The 19,526-nt window shown below is 48.2% G+C and overlaps 1 pseudogene; it reads left to right on the plus strand.

Annotated features, from left to right (window-relative positions):
* LOC115411672 (dynein heavy chain 5, axonemal-like) overlaps positions 1-18,218 on the plus strand; it is a 68,679-nt pseudogene extending 50,461 nt beyond the window's left edge.
* The last annotated feature ends 1,308 nt before the right edge of the window (positions 18,219-19,526 follow it).

Below are 19,526 nucleotides of genomic sequence, written 5' to 3' on the forward strand. Positions count from 1 at the left end.
ACACCCTTTCTCCCACTGAGGGGTTTTCCACACCCTTCCTCCGTGTCCCTCCCACACCAGAACCGTCACAAGCACAACCAAGACTCCGTGAGGGGCTCACAAGACGGAGCCGGCCGCGCTTCCGCATCGGCGGTTTCCGGGTCATTTACTCGTGGTCTTGCTCTGAAAAATCGATCTCATCCGCCATTAATCAGTTACACAAAATTAAAAAAAAATTGATCCAAAATCGATTAAACCAATTTTTTTTACCCGTCCCTAGTTTTAACTTACCTACATAATACATTTTATGAAGTTTTAGTTTGTTTGTTTACTGTAAGCTTCCATAGGTGGGTCAAAATGACCTGCATTCATTTACAATGGAATTACATCTAAACCTTTGATTCATTCAGCAGCAAAACCAGAAGACTCAGTCAAACACTCACTCAAAAATGACAAAAGTGTCATAAACACACACAGATTTTAACACTGGTCATTTTAACCCACTCATGTCCGTCCATCATGTTCACTCCCGTGTCTCCAGGTCGTATGGATGCTCGAACCTGCTGGAGGACCTGAAGGCTTTGTACCGCATCGCCGGTCAGCAGGGAAAAGGCGTCACCTTCCTGTTCACGGACAACGACATCAAAGACGAGGCTTTCCTGGGTGAGCTTTAAATCCAGACTGGACACGATGCCTTCGCTGTCCCGTAGGTCGTCTCCTGTTTGACTCCGCCTCTTCTTCAGAGTATATGAACAACGTCCTGGCCAGCGCGAAGTTTCCAACCTGTTTGCTCGTGACGAACTGGACGACATCACGCAGGATCTGATCCCCGTCATGAAGAAACAGCACCCCCGCCGACCCCCGACCCCAGAAAACCTCTACGACTACTTCCTGTCCAGAGTTCGCAGTAACCTACATGTCGTCCTCTGCTTCTCACCCGTTGGCGAGAAATTCCGCACCAGAGCCTTAAAGGTCAGAAACCAGCTCAGTAAATCACATGTTCATATTTAGAGCTTTGTTCTCACTCACACTGATTAAATGAACGCTTTTAGGACCGTCGTGTCTCTGGCGCCACAATTTAGTGTCATTCAAATTATTGTGACTCATGAACAGTTTGCAATATTGGCACATCATCTGTTAGCTTAGATCAGGTTCTTTCTATTGGTCTATAACTCTTTAGGGTAGAGGCCTGCAGTGGCTGAGGGGGAGGGGTGGAATTGGGTGGAGCAGAGAGCAGCAGAGTGCAGTCAGTGAGAGAGACATGGGAGATTTTTATTACTTTTAGCAGCAGTTTTAGCGAGGTTTTAACTGTGTTTTAGTGATGAATTCATGTAAATAATTGTATATAATAGTTATAGTGTTGTTATGGGGTGTTTTTGTGGAGTTTTCTTTTTTCACTGTTTTTCTGGTTTGTGTCGTACATTGGTAGTTGTATTTTGGCTGCAAATGTATAATTTATTGAATTGAAAAATCTTTAATGTCCCTGAAGGGCAATTTAATTTGCAGCAGAAGTGTACCTGTCTCACATATCACCAAAATAATCAGTCTCACATAGTACAATAAATGCAATAAATACAGTTTTTTAAAAAAAGGCATCATAGTTAATGGTACATTGTTCCTGACAAGCTCATTTACAGGCTATTTCAAAACTTAACGGTAGATGGGACAAATGATATTTGTATATATGTGTAAATCTCTGTGCAGATCTCTCCAGTTCATACACAGATGCAGCGTGTGTGTTTGAATCAAATGATGGATGTTTTTGTCAGTGAAATGAAGGGTTCTGTCTACAACTAGACAGAAAGTGAACACAGACTATCAACAGGATCCAAATGACACCAAAGAACCAAAAGAAGAAGAACATGGACACACAATGATCTAGACAAACTCAAATATTTGAACACATGGAAAACAGAGGAAAGTTTCAATTTACAATTGGTTTTTCATAATAAATATGAAGTTCAAACCCGTTTTTTTTTTTTTATAACACCCTGTTTTAAGCATTTATTACATATAATAATGATAATTATTGGACAGATATTGAAAGTTAAGTTCTTCCTGGAAAAAGATGCAAAAGAATAAGAAAGAAACATTTTCTGACACTTATTGCAAAAACAACATAAACAAGTGTTCAGAAAATGCAAACCTCCCCCTTCACCCCGAACGCTGTGCATGTGTGGATCCACTGTTTCTGTTTAAATCCAACAGTTTCCAGGTTGTTCCATACACAGAAACAGTTGAATCTGGTCCCAGTCATGTGTCTGTCCAATTAGATTCAATTCACATCAATATTAGTTGAGTTCTAATTTTAAATGTGTGGGAAATGGGATTTTCAGTGTTCAGTGTAAATGTCCACAGAGTCCACATTCCACAGTGGATGTGGACAATTTAGTTCCACATACAAGAGATTGTTCTAAGCTACAGGTGGATCCAACTGGAGGAGAATCGGAGTCGTTTGGAATTTTGGATGAATTTTGGAAAATGTCTCAGTGATGACAGATGGAAAACTGTAGATGTTGTGACCTTGCTGTGACCTTGAACTTTGTCCTACTGGGACCAAAATGGACTGGGCTGGTCCCAGGGCCTAGGCCTATCTGTGGGGAAGATCTGGGAAAGATGGGTGGAAGAGTTTTACACTGAAGATGAAAACAAACAAACAAACAAACACAAACAAACCAAACAAACATACAAAGCAAAGTGATCACAATGCCTCCTGTCAGAGGGAATAAATCTAGGCCTTTCGTAATATTAGTCTTTGTAGGTTAATGCTGTCACATGACCAGACACATGAGTGAATGGACAGAATGGATTAAATGTGACCATGTGACCTTTGACCTCAGTTCCCGGGCCTGATCTCTGGCTGCACCGTGGACTGGTTCCAGCGCTGGCCTCGGGACGCCCTGGTGGCCGTCTCGCAGCACTTCCTGTCTCAGTACCAGGATCTGCGCTGCTCGGACGACGTGAAGCAGAGCATGGTGGTTACCATGGGAACTTTCCAGGTAGACCTCACCACCCCGTGACCATCTGCGTGTTCTTAATATGTTCACGGTGCTGATCACGTGACCCCATCTGCCCCTCAGGACCTGGTGGCGGAGAAATGCTCCGAGTACTTTGAGCGTTTTCGGCGTCAGACGTTTGTGACCCCGAGATCCTACCTGTCCTTCATCAACAGCTACAAGATCATCTACAGCGAGAAGATCGCTCATGTGGGGACGCTGGCAGAACGCATGAAGACCGGTAACACACGGACACAGCAGACGTGTTTTCACCGCAGGAACTTGGAGGTACAAGGGGGACGGGGGTCAGTGTATACGAACGTCCCCCCACTTGGCTGCCGTGTCTGCACTGCAGATTAATTAATTAGTTGCGATCATTGCACGACCGATTTGGCCCTAGAGTCCAAGCAGTGGCTGCACATCTGCGTCGGTCCACCTATAAATTACTCTTTTGATTAAAAAAATCCATCGATATCCCAATTCCTAATATTTACTACTCGTCGTCTGCAGGGCTTTAACCCATAAGGTACTTATGTGGCAGTTTCCAAAGGAATTTTTCTTTAGATTTAACCTTCCTTAAGTGATTTATCACCATTTATTATAATATTATCCTCTGTATTATGTGTTTTTTCAGTGAAAATCAGGTATTTTCCAATATTTAATCCACTGATCATGTAGATATTCATTAAGCTCAGAGTAAATTCAAAGGTTATTCAAAGGATTCAAAGGAGTTTATTTATTATTCCATCACAGAGAAAGAACAAAACTAGTTACTGAGGACCCGTATTAGCCATAGCAATATAGAATAAATAACTAATAAATAAATGAATACATTAAAATCGACTGAAATCTAAGGCTAATTTAAAAAATAAAGTAAAATACACGTCTAAAATTTGGCTTTAAAATACCTACATAAAATAATGGCACATTTACAGCCCTAACCTAACCTAAACACAGTACACACTGAAGTCCAGAACAAAAACAGGAGAGTGAAGTGCAAGGTGCAAAGAGGCTTGTGCAAGAGCGAGTGAGTGGCTCTGCAGAGCAGTGCAATAAGGTGCAGTTTATTATATCAGAAACACAGAAAACTGAAGAAAAGTGACTTTTTCAGCAAATCTCTCATTAACTGAATACAAACCCAATGTGTCCATCCACTGTCATTGATCCAACTCCATGGATGTTTTTTGAGGAGTACCTAAAATATGAAATAATAACACATTTTCATGACAAAGATACATTACAATAAAACAACCTGACGGGGTCATTTTGACCCACTCATGCATCTAAGGGTGAATAAAGTTATCATGTATTTGATCCCTTAAAGACCCAGTGCTACTTTTGTGGGCAGTTCCTAAATTATGTTTTCTGTCTATTTAACCTTCCTTAAGTGATTTATCACCATCATAATATTATCCTCTCTATCTTGGATTTTTTTTTTTTTTTCAGTGAAATTCATTAGGATTAGTGGATCAACAGGTATTGAACAGTTTAGATCAGTAGATGGTTTAGGTTAAAGGTGGATATTTGGGTCGTTAAGGGTTAAAAATGCCACTTGTTTCCTTTCCTGCTCTGAGTCTACCCAGTCAGCATCCAGTAAACCTTTAAGCTCCGCCCAGGGGTTTTCAGGGCCGTCTGGAGTACCTACCCTGAAACAGGGACTCGGTTAGACCCGTAAGGTTCCTGTAATTTGATCCGGGGGGGTGGGCGGTTCCTACAATGGAAACTCGCATCAATGGCCCCGCCCCCATAACCCTACCCCGAATATTCCTGCGGTGGAAATGCGCCTAATCATGTGACCATCAGAACTGAGCAGAACTGTTGACAGCGGATCGGACATCAAAATGACATCCTGTTACCTGGACGAGTGTGTCATGTGTTTTGGTCCATAATGTGTCGTCGTTTAGGTCTGAGTAAACTGATGGAGGCGGAGCAGTCGGTGTCTGAGCTCTCAGAACAGCTGGTCGTGAAGGAAAAGGAGCTCGCTGTCCGCCTCTGAGAAGGCAGACGTGGTCCTGCAGGAGGTCAGGGTCAAAGCCCAGGCTGCAGGAGAAGGTGCAGAAACAAAACCCCACCTCAGGATTTCCCACAGTGTAGTCAGTTCAGTGTGAATGATCGCATGGACACTAAATGTGGAGCGTCCTGTCTGATGCACATGATGTGGGAGGGTCAAAGGTCGTAACCAGCCGTGTGTGTGTGTGGTGTGTGTGTGTGTGTGTGTGTTCAGGTGAAGCAGCAGGTGCAGAAGGTGAAGGACAAAGCCCAGATCATCGTGGATGAGATAGAAGTCGATAAAGCAATGGCAGAATCCAAACTGGAGGCAGCCAAACCAGCGCTGGCGGCAGCAGAGGAGGCACTACAGGTACGCTTTTACACAGACAGAAGGCAGTGGGTCGACCCCTGACCTCTGACCCTTGACAACTGACCTTTGACCTCTGACCCCTGACCACTGACCACGTGGTGAAGTCCCTGAACATATCAAACCCAGTAAATCTGATGACTGGGAGTAATCAGATAATTGTAATCGTCGGAGCTGATGTGTTTACATGCACATGCACTGCTGTTAGTTTTACTGTATTTTATTTTATTCTTTTATCTCACCGGCCAATGGGCCATGGGTCACTGGGAAGTCCAGCATCGTCTTTGTCACCTTCATCTTTGTCAACAATTTCTTCATCCATCCATCCATCCATCCATGCCAGCCCAGAGACATGGTCTCTCCAGCGTTTCCTAGGTCTTCCCTAAGGTCTCCTCCAAGGTCTCCTCCAGGCAGGGCATGTCCGGAACACCTCCTCAGTGAGGTGTCTGAAACAGATGTGTGATCCACCTCAGCTGGCCCCTCTGGATGTGAAGGAACAGCGGCTCTACTCCGAGCTCCTCCCCCCGTCTCTAAGGGTGGACCCAGCCCCACTACGGAGGAAACTCATTTCGACCGCTTGTATCTGGAATCTTGTCCTTTCAGTCATGACCCTTCAAACATCTTCTCTGAAACTGCTGCTTGGATTCATTTAAAAATTTTACATGAATCTTCTTTGTGACAATGTCTACAAAGTTTGTTCGCAGTTTTGAAAAATTTTGGATTTTTCAATTTTGTAATCCTCCAGTGAAAGTCCCGCCCACTTCTGTTGTTAGATTGATGTGCATCCAGACCACAGGACTGGAACATAGAACAGAAGCTGACAGCCTCACACATTCAACTGGGACTGATTCACATCGAACAGGACACTGACGGACAGGGACACTGGAACGTTTTTTTTTTTTTTACTAGTTTTATCGTATCTTGTATTTTTGCCTTTATCTTTTTGTGCAGCACTTTGGCCACTTAGCGTTGTTTTGAATGTGCTTTAGAAATAAACTGTCCTGGAGAAATAAAAGCTGGACTTTTGCAAAGTTCTTCAGAAACATATGAGATTAGTCCCAGTGTTTATTGATGTGTTCTCTGGCTCTGTTTGTCTGTCTGTAAAATGTTCCCGCTCAGACCATCAAACCGGCCGACATCGCCACCCGTCAGGAAGCTGCAGAAGCCTCCACACCTCATCATGAGGATCATGGACGCCGTGCTGCTGCTGTTCCAGAGGAAGGTAACTCCGCCTTCGCAAACCCGCCTCACGGGTCATCGCGTCTTCTGTTTTCACCTTGAATTGCCTTGTTGCTGAAATGTGCTATACAAATAAACTTGCCTTGCCTTGCCTTTCACACCCGTTTTCATTTTCCTGTCAGATCGACCTGGTGACCCCGGACCCCGAGAGGCCGTGTCCGAAGCCGTCGTGGTCCGAGGCCATGAAGCTGATGCAGAACTCGGCCTTCTCAGCATGTTGCTCAACTTCAGCAAGGTCACAATCCGGTCCCCTTTTAACCACACCATCAGCCGCTGAACAAAGATAGAAAGCACCAACGGCGTGATGGGAAACTCCCCTCTGATTTCATCACCTGCTCTGCTAGTATAGTCTGTCAGTTGTTAAGCTGCGGATTAGTGAAGCTGGCATCCGTCGTCTGTGTGTTTATAGCTGGAAAAAACCCTGAAGTGTCAGCGTGTCTGTCCATCTGTCTGTCCATCTGTCTGTCACTAGAAGGCCTCATGTCAATCTACAGTTACACCAATGTCTGACCTGGAATGTCCTGGTTCCGTTTGGTATCCAGTCCTAAATCAGACCCACGAAGATCCAAGATGCTCTATTAACATCAATATGTAGGATGAAGAACCCAAATATAATCCACAGAGAAATAAACATTTAAACACACACATTAAAACAGAAAAAAACACATTTAAAACAGAAAACACACATTTAAAACAGAAAAAAACACATTTAAAACAGAAAACATACATTAAAACGAAAAAACACATATTTAAAACAGAAAAACACACATTTAATATAGAAAAACACAATTAAAACAGAAAAACACACACACATTTAAACAGAAAAATACATAGATGTAAAATAGAAAAACACATTTAAAACAGAAAAAACAAATTTAAAATACAAAAACATACATTTAAAATAGAAAAACACAGATTTAAAATAGAAAAACACACACATTTAAAACAGAAAAACACACATTTACAATACAAAAACATACATTTACAATACAAATAGACATTCAAAGCAGAAAAACACATTTAAATAGAAAAAAACAGCAAAGTGCAGGTAATATTAAATAAGTAAACAGAAGAGGAGAAATGACTGACATGTGAACAGGTTATTGCTTCGTTCTGTTGTAATCGAACAGATTCTGTGAATGTTCCAAAGCCTCAGATTCATGGTTCCACTGTGTTCCATGTGTGTTCAGTAGTTTGTGTTTGACAGGTGGAGGCTGTGTGTGTTCAGTAGGTTGTTGACAGGTGGAGGCTGTGTGTGTTCAGTAGGTTGTTTGACAGGTGGAGGCTGTGTGTGTTCAGTAGTTTGTGTTTGACAGGTGGAGGCTGTGTGTGTTCAGTAGGTTGTTTGACAGGTGGAGGCTGTGTGTGTTCAGTAGTTTGTGTTTGACAGGTGGAGGCTGTGTGTGTTCAGTAGGTTGTTTGACAGGTGGAGGCTGTGTGTGTTCAGTAGGTTGTTTGACAGGTGGAGGCTGTGTGTGTTCAGTAGTTTGTGTTTGACAGGTGGAGGCTGTGTGTGTTCAGTAGTTTGTTTGACAGGTGGAGGCTGTGTGTGTTCAGTAGTTTGTGTTTGACAGGTGGAGGCTGTGTGTGTTCAGTAGGTTGTTTGACAGGTGGAGGCTGTGTGTTCAGTAGTTTGTTTGACAGGTGGAGGCTGTGTGTGTTCAGTAGTTTGTGTTTGACAGGTGAGGCTGTGTGTGTTCAGTAGTTTGTGTTTGACAGGTGGAGGACTGTGTGTTCAGTAGGTTGTTTGACAGGTGGAGGCTGTGGGTGTTCAGTAGGTTGTGTTTGACAGGTGGAGGCTGTGTGTGTTCAGTAGTTTGTTTGACAGGTGGAGGCTGTGGGTGTTCAGTAGTTTGTTTGACAGGTGGAGGCTGTGTGTGTTCAGTAGGTTGTTTGACAGGTGGAGGCTGTGGGTGTTCGGTAGTTTGTTTGACAGGTGGAGGCTGTGTGTTCAGTAGGTTGTTTGACAGGTGGAGGCTGTGTGTGTTCAGTAGTTTGTTTGACAGGTGGAGGCTGTGTGTTCAGTAGTTTGTTTGACAGGTGGAGGCTGTGTGTGTTCAGTAGGTTGTGTTTGACAGGTGGAGGCTGTGTGTGTTCAGTAGGTTGTTTTACAGGTGGAGGCTGTGTGTTCAGTAGTTTGTTTGACAGGTGGAGGCTGTGTGTGTTCAGTAGGTTGTGTTTGACAGGTGGAGGCTGTGTGTGTTCAGTAGGTTGATTGACAGGTGGAGGCTGTGTGTTCAGTAGTTTGTTTGACAGGTGGAGGCTGTGTGTTCAGTAGTTTGTTTGACAGGTGGAGGCTGTGTGTGTTCAGTAGGTTGTTTGACAGGTGGAGGTTGTGTGTGTTCAGTAGTTTGTGTTTGACAGGTGGAGGCTGTGTGTGTTCAGTAGGTTGTTTGACAGGTGGAGGCTGTGTGTGTTCAGTAGTTTGTTTGACAGGTGGAGGCTGTGTGTGTTCAGTAGTTTGTGTTTGACAGGTGGAGGCTGTGTGTGTTCAGTAGTTTGTTTGACAGGTGGAGGCTGTGTGTGTTCAGTAGTTTGTGTTTGACAGGTGGAGGCTGTGTGTGTTCAGTAGGTTGTTTGACAGGTGGAGGCTGTGTGTTCAGTAGTTTGTTTGACAGGTGGAGGCTGTGTGTGTTCAGTAGGTTGTTTGACAGGTGGAGGCTGTGTGTGTTCAGTAGGTTGTTTGACAGGTGGAGGCTGTGTGTGTTCAGTAGTTTGTTTGACAGGTGGAGGCTGTGTGTGTTCAGTAGTTTGTGTTTGACAGGTGGAGGCTGTGTGTGTTCAGTAGGTTGTTTGACAGGTGGAGGCTGTGTGTGTTCAGTAGTTTGTGTTTGACAGGTGGAGGCTGTGTGTGTTCAGTAGGTTGTTTGACAGGTGGAGGCTGTGTGTGTTCAGTAGTTTGTGTTTGACAGGTGGAGGCTGTGTGTGTTCAGTAGTTTGTGTTTGACAGGTGGAGGCTGTGTGTTCAGTAGGTTGTTTGACAGGTGGAGGCTGTGTGTGTTCAGTAGGTTGTTTGACAGGTGGAGGCTGTGTTTGTTCAGTAGTTTGTTTGACAGGTGGAGGCTGTGTGTGTTCAGTAGTTTGTTTGACAGGTGGAGGCTGTGTGTGTTCAGTAGTTTGTTTGACAGGTGGAGGCTGTGTGTGTTCAGTAGTTTGTTTGACAGGTGGAGGCTGTGTGTGTTCAGTAGTTTATGTTTGACAGGTGGAGGCTGTGTGTGTTCAGTAGGTTGTTTGACAGGTGGAGGCTGTGTGTGTTCAGTAGTTTGTTTGACAGGTGGAGGCTGTGTGTGTTCAGTAGGTTGTTTGACAGGTGGAGGCTGTGTGTGTTCAGTAGGTTGTTTGACAGGTGGAGGCTGTGTGTGTTCAGTAGTTTATGTTTGACAGGTGGAGGCTGTGTGTGTTCAGTAGGTTGTTTGACAGGTGGAGGCTGTGTGTGTTCAGTAGGTTGTTTGACAGGTGGAGGCTGTGTGTGTTCAGTAGGTTGTTTGACAGGTGGAGGCTGTGTGTGTTCAGTAGGTTGTTTGACAGGTGGAGGCTGTGTGTGTTCAGTAGGTTGTTTGACAGGTGGAGACTGTGGGTGTAGAAGGAAACCCCATGAACATGTCTGCTGAATGCAAACGCTGTGTGTTTGTGGCGTTTGTGCGTCAGGACTCCATCACAGAGGAGGTGGTGGAGCTGCTGGCTCCGTACCTGGCATGGACGACTACAACCTAGACTCGGCCAAGCGGATCTGCGGGAACGTGGCCGGACTGTGCTCCTGGACCGAGGCCATGGTGGACTTCTTCGCCATCAACAAGGAGGTCCTGCCTCTGAAGGTACTTCCACAGGTGGAAGCCACACCTGCAGGACGGCTTTGTGCTGTTTCGTTTTTTACTGGGGTTTTGTCTTTAATCTACCTTTCATCAGTGTTGGGAGTAATGTGTTACAAAAGTAATCCATCACAGTAACAGATTACATTTGCTGTAATGCAGTAGTGTGAGGCATTATTAATCAGTTGTCAGTCAGATTATATTCGTACATATTCAGTAGCGCTTGCGTTACAGAACACTTTTCACCCATAATTTAACTGCTCAAATAAAAACAAGCAAGCGGTGCCAGGGACAACAAACCCCGCCCCTCCCACATATTTTGCCCATAAAGTAAATTAGAAGATTATAAAAATTCTTAGAAAACTGTAACTTATGATGTACTGTTCACAAAATGTAAGGATGTCTGTTCTGGGTTAGGGGTTAGAGGTGGTTGGACAGAGTACCAGGGGTGGATGAGCTCCACCCTGAGTCCTGTCAGTCTGGATGTGCAGGACTGTCTTGGCTCACATGTCTCTGTAACATGGTGTGGCAGTCGGGGACAGTCCCTCTGGACTGGCAGACCGGGGTGGTGTCCCCCTTTTTAAGAAGGGGGACCGGAGGATGTGCACCAACTACAGGGGGATCCCACTCCTCAGCCTCCCGGGGAAAGTCTATTCCAGGTACTGGAGAGGAGGATCCGACCGATAGTCCAACCTCTGATCCAGGAGGAACAATGTGGTTTTCGTCCCGATCGTGGACCACTGGACCAGCTCTATACTCTCCATCGGGTGCTTGAGGGTTCATGGGAGTTCGCCCAACCGGTCCACATGTGTTTTTGTGGATTTGGAAAAGACGTTTGACTGTGTCCCCCATGGTATCCTGTGGGGGGTGCTTCGGGAGTATGGGGTCCGGGGCCCTTTGTTAAGGGCAGTCCGGTCCTTATACGACTGAAGCAGGAGCCTGGTTCACAGTAAGTCAGACCTGTTCCAGGTGCACGTTGGACTCCGGCAGGGCTGCCCTTTGTCACCGGTTCCGTTCATAATTTTTATGGACAGAATTTCTAGGCGCAGCCAGGGGCCGGAGGGGGTCCGGTTTGGGGACCACAGGATTTCATCTGTGCTTTTCGCAGATGATGTTGTCCTGTTGGCCTCATCGAACCTGGACCTTCAGCGTGCCCTGGGGCGGTTTGCAGCCGGGTGTGAAGCGAGCGGGATGAGAATCGGCACCTCCGAATCCGAGGCCATGGTTCTCGACAGGAAAACGGTGGTCTGCCCTCTCCGGGTCAGTGGGGAGTCTTTGCCCCAAGTGGAGGAGTTCCAGTATCTGGGTCTGGTTCACAGTGAGGGAAGGATGGAGCGTCAGATGGACAGACGGATGGGTGCAGCGTCTGCAGTGATGCAGTCGCTGTACCGGTCTGTCGTGGTTCAGAAGGAGCTGAGCCGAGAGGAGAAGCTCTGGATTTACCGGTCAGTCTACGTTCCTACCCTCACCTATGGTCATGAGCTTTGGGTCAGGACCAAAAGGACCAGATCCCGGATACAAGCGGTCCAAATGAGTTTCCTCCGCAGGGTGGCTGGGTGCACCCTTAGGGATAGGGGGAGGAGCTCAGTCACCAGGGAGGAGCTCGGAGTAGAGCCGCTGCTCCTCCACATCCAGAGGAACCAGCTGAGGTGGCTCGGGCGTCTGTTTCAGATCCTCCTGGACTCCTCCCTGGGGAGGTGTTCTGGGCATGTCCCACCGGGAGGAGACCTCGGGGAAGACCTAGGACACGTTGGAGAGACTATGTCTGTGGGCTGGACTGGGAACGCCTCGGGGTCCCCCCAGAAGAACTGGAGGAGGAGTCTGAGGAGAGGGAAGTCTGGGCATCCCTGCTTAGACTGTTACCCCCGCGACCCGGCCCCGGATAAGCAGAAGAGAATGGATGGATCTATTCTGGGTCACTGACAATCTATAAACCAAATGTGGTCTGAATTCAGCCAGTAGTTTAGCTGCTGCAGACATGGGGAATTTGACCCATTATATGTAAATAGGGAAAGAAAGATTTTAAAAATTCATAGAAAATTTAACTTTGACGTACTTTTCCCAAAATGTAATCACATCTATTCTAGGTCATTGGCAGTCTATAAACCAAATCTGGTGCGTGTGTGTCTGTGTGTGTGCATGTGTGTCTGTGTGTGCATGTGTGTGTGCGTGTGTGCATGTGTGTGTGCGTGTGTGTCTGTGTGCGTGCGTGTGTGTCTGTGTGTGTGTGTGCGTGTGTGCATGTGTGTGTGCGTGTGTGTCTGTGTGTGTGCGTGCATGTGTGTGTGCGTGCGTGTGTGTCTGTTTTGTGGTGCGTGTGTGTGTGTGTGTGCGTGCATGTGCGTGTGTGTGTGCGTGGTGTGTGTGTGTGTGCGTGCGTGTGCGTGTGCGTGTGTGTCTGTGTGTGTGTGTGCGTGCGTGCGTGTGTGTGTGTGCGTGCGTGTGTGTGTGCGTGCGTGCGTGCGTGTGTGTACGCGTGCGTGTGTGTGTGTGTGTGCGTGTGTGTGTGTGTGTGCGTGTGTGTGTGTGTGTGTGTGTGCGTGTGTGTGTGCGTGCGTGCGTGCGTGTGTGTGTGTTGTGTTCAGGCCAACCTGGCGCTGCAGGAGTCCCGTCTGGTGGTGGCTCAGTCTGAACTGGCCAAAGCTCAGGAGCAGCTGGACGCCAAGCAGCAGGAACTGGACGCTGTACAGGTCCACTGCATTTACACTGTCACTGTCTGAAGAATGAACAGATGGATGGATGGATGGATGAATTGAATTAAATGATGTGTTGTGGCCTTCAGGCTCTTTACGACGCTGCCATGAAGGAGAAACAGGACCTGGAGGACGACGCCCAGGCCTGCAGACGCAAGATGGCCAACGCCACGGCTCTGATCGACGGACTGGGAGGAGAGAAGGTCCACCTGTCCTTCTATCCCTCTGTCCACCTGTCCTTCTGTCCACCTGTCCTTCTGTTCACCTGTCCTTCTGTCCCTCTGTCCACCTGTCCTTCTGTTCACCTGTCCTTCTGTCCCTCTGTCCACCTGTCCTTCTGTCCACCTGTCCTTCTCTCCCTCTGTCCTTCTGTCCACCTGTCCTTCTGTCCCTCTGTCCACCTGTCCCTCTGTCCACCTGTCCTTCTGTCCACCTGTCCCTCTGTCCTTCTGTCCACCTGTCCTTCTGTCCCTCTGTCTACCTGTCCACCTGTCCTTCTGTCCACTTGTCCTTCTGGCCACCTGTCCTTCTGTCCCTCTGTCTACCTGTCCACCTGTCCTTCTGTCCACCTGTCCCTCTGTCTACCTGTCCACCTGTCCTTCTGTCCCTCTGTCCTTCTGTCCCTCTGTCCACCTGTCCTTCTGTCCACCTGTCTACCTGTCCTTCTGTCCCTCTGTCCACCTGTCCTGCTGTCCACATGTCCCTCTGTCCACCTGTCCTTCTGTCCCTCTCTCCTTCTGTCCCTCTGTCCACCTGTCCTTCTGTCCCTCTGTCCACCTGTCCTTCTGTCCACCTGTCCTTCTGTCCCTCTGTCTACCTGTCCCTCTGTCCTTCTGTCCACCTGTCCTTCTGTCCCTCTGTCTACCTGTCCACCTGTCCCTCTGTCCACCTGTCCTTCTGTCCACCTGTCCTTCTTTCCCTCTGTCCACCTGTCCTTCTGTCCACCTGTCCTTCTGTCTCTCTGTCCACGTGTCCTTCTGTCCACCTGTCCTTCTGTCTCTCTGTCCACGTGTCTTTCAGTCCACCTGTCCTTCTGTCCCTCTGTCTACCTGTCCACCTATCCTTCTGTCCTTCTGTCCCTCTGTCCACCTGTCCTTCTGTCCCTCTGTCCATGTGTCCTTCTGTCCACCTGTCCTTCTGTCCTTCTGTCCCTCTTTCCACGTGTCCCTCTGTCCACCTGTCCTTCTGTCCCCTGTCCTTCTGTCCTTCTGTCTACCTGTCCACCTGTCCTTCTGTCCCTCTGTCAACGTGTCCTTCAGTCCACCTGTCCTTCTGTCTCTCTGTCCACGTGTCCTTCAGTCCACCTGTCCTTCAGTCCACCTGTCCTTCTGTCCCTCTGTCCACCTGTCCCTCTGTCCACCTGTCCTTCTGTCCCTCTGTCCTTCTGTCCCTCTGTCCACCTGTCCTTCTGTCCACCTGTCCTTCTGTCCCTCTGTCCATGTGTCCTTCTGTCCACCTGTCCTTCTGTCCCTCTGTCCACCTGTCCACCTGTCCACCTCTCCTTCTGTCCCTCTGTCCACCTGTCCTTCTGTCCACCTCGTCCTTCTGTCCTTCTCTCCCTCTGTCCACCTGTCCTTCTGTCCACCTCTCCTTCTGTCCTTCTGTCCCTCTGTCCACGTGTCCTCTGTCCACCTCTCCTTCTGTCCCTCTGTCCCTCTGTCCACGTGTCCTTCTGTCCCTCTCTCCTTCTGTCCTTCTGTCCACCTGTCCTTCTGTCCCTCTCTCCTTCTGTCCTTCTGTCCACGAGTCCCTCTGTCCACCTGTCCTTCTGTCCCTCTGTCCTTCTGTCCACCTGTTCTTCTGTCCACCTGTCCACCTGTCCTTCTGTCCCTCTCTCCTTCTGTCCCTCTGTCCACCTGTCCTTCTGTCCCTCTCTCCTTCTGTCGTTCTGTCCACCTGTCCCTCTGTCCACCTGTCCTTCTGTCCCTCTCTCCTTCTGTCTACCTGTCCACCTGTCCTTCTGTCCCTCTGTCCATGTGTCCCTCTGTCCACCTGTCCTTCTGTCCACCTCTCCTTCTGTCCTTCTGTCCCTATGTCCACCTGTCCTTCTGTCCACCTCTCCTTCTGTCCCTCTGTCCTCGTGTCCTTCTGTCCACCCTCTCCTTCTGTCCCTCTGTCCTTTCTGTCCTTCTGTCCCTCTCTCCTTCTGTCCTTCTGTCCACGAGTCCCTCTGTCCACCTGTCCTTCTGTCCCTCTGTCCTTCTGTCCACCTGTCCTTCTGTCCCTCTGTCCACCTGTCCTTCTGTCCCTCTCTCCTTCTGTCGTTTCTGTCCACCTGTCCCTCTGTCCACCTGTCCTCCTGTCCCTCTCTCCTTCTGTCTACCTGTCCACCTGTCCCTCTGTCCACCTGTCCTTCTGTCCTTCTGTCCCTCTCTCCTTCTGTCCACCTGTCCTTCTGTCCTTCTGTCTACCTGTCCTTCTGTCCCTCTGTCCACCTGTCCTTCTGTCCCTCTGTCCTTCTGTCCACCTGTCCTTCTGTCCCTCTCTCCTTCTGTCGTTCTGTCCACCTGTCCATCTGTCCCTCTGTCCACCTGTCCTTCTGTCCCTCTCTCCTTCTGTCCCTCTGTCCACCTGTCCTTCTGTCCCTCTCTCCTTCTGTCCTTCTGTCCACCTGTCCTTCTGTCCCTCTCTCCTTCTGTCCTTCTGTCCACCTGTCCTTCTGTCCCTCTCTCCTTCTGTCCTTCTGTCCACCTGTCCCTCTGTCCACCTGTCCTTCTGTCCCTCTGTCCACCTGTCCCTCTGTCCTTCTGTCCCTCTGTCCACCTGTCCTTCTGTCCCTCTGTCCTTCTGTCCCTCTGTCCCCCTGTCCTTCTGTCCCTCTGTCCACCTGTCCTTCTGTCCCTCTCTCCTTCTGTCCCTCTCTCCTTCTGTCCTTCTGTCCACCTGTCCTTCTGTCCCTCTCTCCTTCTGTCCACCTGTCCCTCTGTCCACCTGTCCACCTGTCCTTCTGTCCCTCTGTCCACCTGTCCTGCTGTCCACGTGTCCCTCTGTCCACCTGTCCTTCTGTCCCTCTCTCCTTCTGTCCCTCTGTCCACCTGTCCTTCTGTCCCTCTCTCTTTCTGTCCCTCTCTCCTTCTGTCCTTCTGTCCACCTGTCCTTCTGTCCCTCTCTCCTTCTGTCCTTCTGTCCACCTGTCCCTCTCTCCTTCTGTCCTTCTGTCCCTCTCTCCTTCTGTCCACCTGTCCTTCTGTCCCTCTCTCCTTCTGTCCTTCTGTCCCTCTCTCCTTCTGTCCTTCTGTCCCTCTCTCCTTCTGTCCACCTGTCCTTCTGTCCCTCTCTCCTTCTTAAGGTAACTTTCAGGCACCGTTACTTTGGTCACTGCTGTTTAATTAGAAACATCTCCACCCTGCTGACATGACTCCTCTGCCACGTACCTGCTGCACTGAACTGTGAACGTCACGCTGCTGTAAAGTGGTATCGGTGTGTTTGTATCAGAGCACTTTTACGAGTACGAGTAGAAGTACATGCGCTCAGTATTGGACAGATACTCGATACTGGTATCAGCGTTGGTGCATCCCTCGTGAGAGACAGAACCTGACAACCTCACACATTCAGCTGGGACTGAGTCACATAGAACAGACGCTGACGTACAGGGACACTGGAACTTTTTTTTTTTTAGGTGCGTTGGACTGAGAGCAGCGCCGGCTTCCAGACTCAGATCCGACACCTGGTGGGAGACGTCCTCCTGTCCACCGGCTTCCTGTCGTACGCCGGTCCGTTCAACCAGGAGTACCGCAGTCTGCTGCTGGAGCTGTGGAAAAAAGACATGGAGGAACACCACATCCCCTTCAGCCCCGTAGGACCACACAAACACAAGCAATGTTTTAGATTCTTGGATTATTATTCTATATTTTTGTGGTCTGGATTTATCTGTAGTATTAGAAATAGCCGTACCATCAGCTGTATTAACTCTTAGAACTGGGCTGTCAAACGCATTTTAGTTCCAGTTCCACATTCAGACCAATATGATCTATAGTGGATCAGAAAAACAACAATAACCTCTAAATAATGTCAACTCCAAACTTCCCTCTTTGTTTTAGAGTGAAAACATACATTTACATGATGAAAATGTTTACATCTATAAGCCATTCTTTAGAAAAATGTGAATACATGAACAAACTGAAAGAAAAGTAAGTGCAATTTTAACAATATTCTGCCTCAGTTTTTCATTTACAAATGTACATTATAACTTACAAATTCACATAACATTTAATAACAGGCAGGACACTGTGAAAATTACGCTTATTTTTCTCGAGACATTTCAGGTTTTTCATGTTTGTTCAGATTATTTTCTTTTTTGTGTGAAACATAATTTGTAAATGGAAAGATTTTCATGTAATTTTACTTTGTTTTGCACTAGAAGGGAAGATTTTGGAGGAAAACTTGATATTATGGGTTATGTTAGTATTTTACTGGTCTAATCCACTTGAGATCAGACTGGTTTGAATGTGGAACCAGATCTAGAATGATTTTAACATCATTGTTCAGTATGTTCAGTGTAATTTTTCATTTCACGTATTCATCCCCACGGGCTGGACTGGACCCTTTAGTGGACTCGGTTTTGGCCCAGGGCCAGGTGTTGGACACCCCCACCTTAGAAAATAAATTGACCATATACCTCCAGGTTTGTAACGTCATAATGTGTTCTCCTGATGCTCCGCCTCCTCCTGCTCAGGAATTGAATGTGATTGGTCTGTTGGTGGATGCCGCCACCGTCAGTGAGTGGAACCTGCAGGGTTTACCCAGCGACGACCTGTCCATCCAGAACGGCAATCGTGGTCACCAAGGCCCACCCCGCTACCCGTGCTCATCGACCCCAGGGCCAGGGCAAGACCTGGATCAGAACAGAGAGCAAGACCGGCAGCTGCAGGTCTGAAGCGGTCCCGGTCCCCCTAGTGGTCCCTGACAGAAACACAGTCCTGACCCTTCGTCTTCTCCTCAGGTGACGTCTCTGAACCATAAATACTTCCGCTCCCACCTGGAGGACAGCCTGTCCCTGGGGCGCCCCCTGCTGCTGGAGGACGTGGGAGAGGAGCTGGACCCGGTCCTGGACAACATCCTGGACAAGAACTACATCAAATCTGGATCCACTTATAAGGTACAGGCCATTCATTGTCTCTCATCAGGACACTTGGACACAGTTTGAACGTCCACACTAGGGATGGGAATCGAGAACCGGTTCTTTTGAGAACCGGATCCCAATAGCTCGATTCCTTGGAATCATTTGCCTGCTTAATGATTCTGCTTATCCATTCAGCCTTCATTGTGCATGCATGATGACGTCACACGTACGCTGCATTGTTTTGGTCAGAACCAAGACAACATGGAGTTGAGACAGAAACGAACTAAACGGACCACACCAGGTCCAAACAGACCACACCAGGTCCAAACAGACCACATCAGGTCCAAACAGACCACACCAGGTCTAAACGGACCACACCAGGTCTAAACAGACCACACCAGGTCCAAACAGACCACACCAGGTCCAAACAGACCACACCAGGTCTAAACAGACCACACCAGGTCCAAACAGACCACACCAGGTCCAAACAGACCACACCAGGTCCAAACAGACCACACCAGGTCTAAACGGACCACACCAGGTCTAAACCACACCAGGTCCAAACAGACCACATCAGGTCCAAACAGACCACACCAGGTCTAAACGGACCACACCAGGTCTAAACGGACCACACCAGGTCCAAACAGACCACACCAGGTCTAAACGGACCACACCAGGTCCAAACGACCACACCAGGTCCAAAGACCACACCAGGTCCAAACAGACCACACCAGGTCTAAACAGACCACACCAGGTCCAAACAGACCACACCAGGTCTAAACAGACCACACCAGGTCCAAACAGACCACACCAGGTCCAAACGGACCACACCAGGTCTAAACGGACCACACCAGGTCCAAACGGACCACACCAGATCCAAACGACCACACCAGGTCTAAACGGACCACACCAGGTCCAAACGGACCACACCAGGTCCTAAACAGACCACACCAGGTCCAAACAGACCACACCAGGTCTAACAGACACACCAGGTCCAAACAGACCACACCAGGTCTAAACGGACCACACCAGGTCTAACGGACCACACCAGGTCCAAACAGACCACACCAGGTCTAAACGACCACACCAGGTCCAAACAGACCACACCAGGTCTAAACAGACCACACCAGGTCAAAGACCACACAGGTCTAAACAGACCACACCAGGTCTAAACAGACCACACCAGGTCCAGTTGAACTCTGTCAGATCTTCCAGTTCTTCTAAAGGTGGACTCCCTCCAGTCTGTTCAACATTTGTCCACATGTGATTCATCTGATTCTCTACTCAGCGGTTTGTGAATCTAGCGGCAGAGTGAACACCAGACCGTCATCTGGGCCAGTTCAGTTTCTGGTTCTGGTGCGGACAACAAACGTCGTACCCCCTCAAATACAA

The sequence above is a fragment of the Sphaeramia orbicularis genome, chromosome 20 (assembly GCF_902148855.1).
Source record: "Sphaeramia orbicularis chromosome 20, fSphaOr1.1, whole genome shotgun sequence".
NCBI lineage: Eukaryota > Metazoa > Chordata > Actinopteri > Kurtiformes > Apogonidae > Sphaeramia > Sphaeramia orbicularis.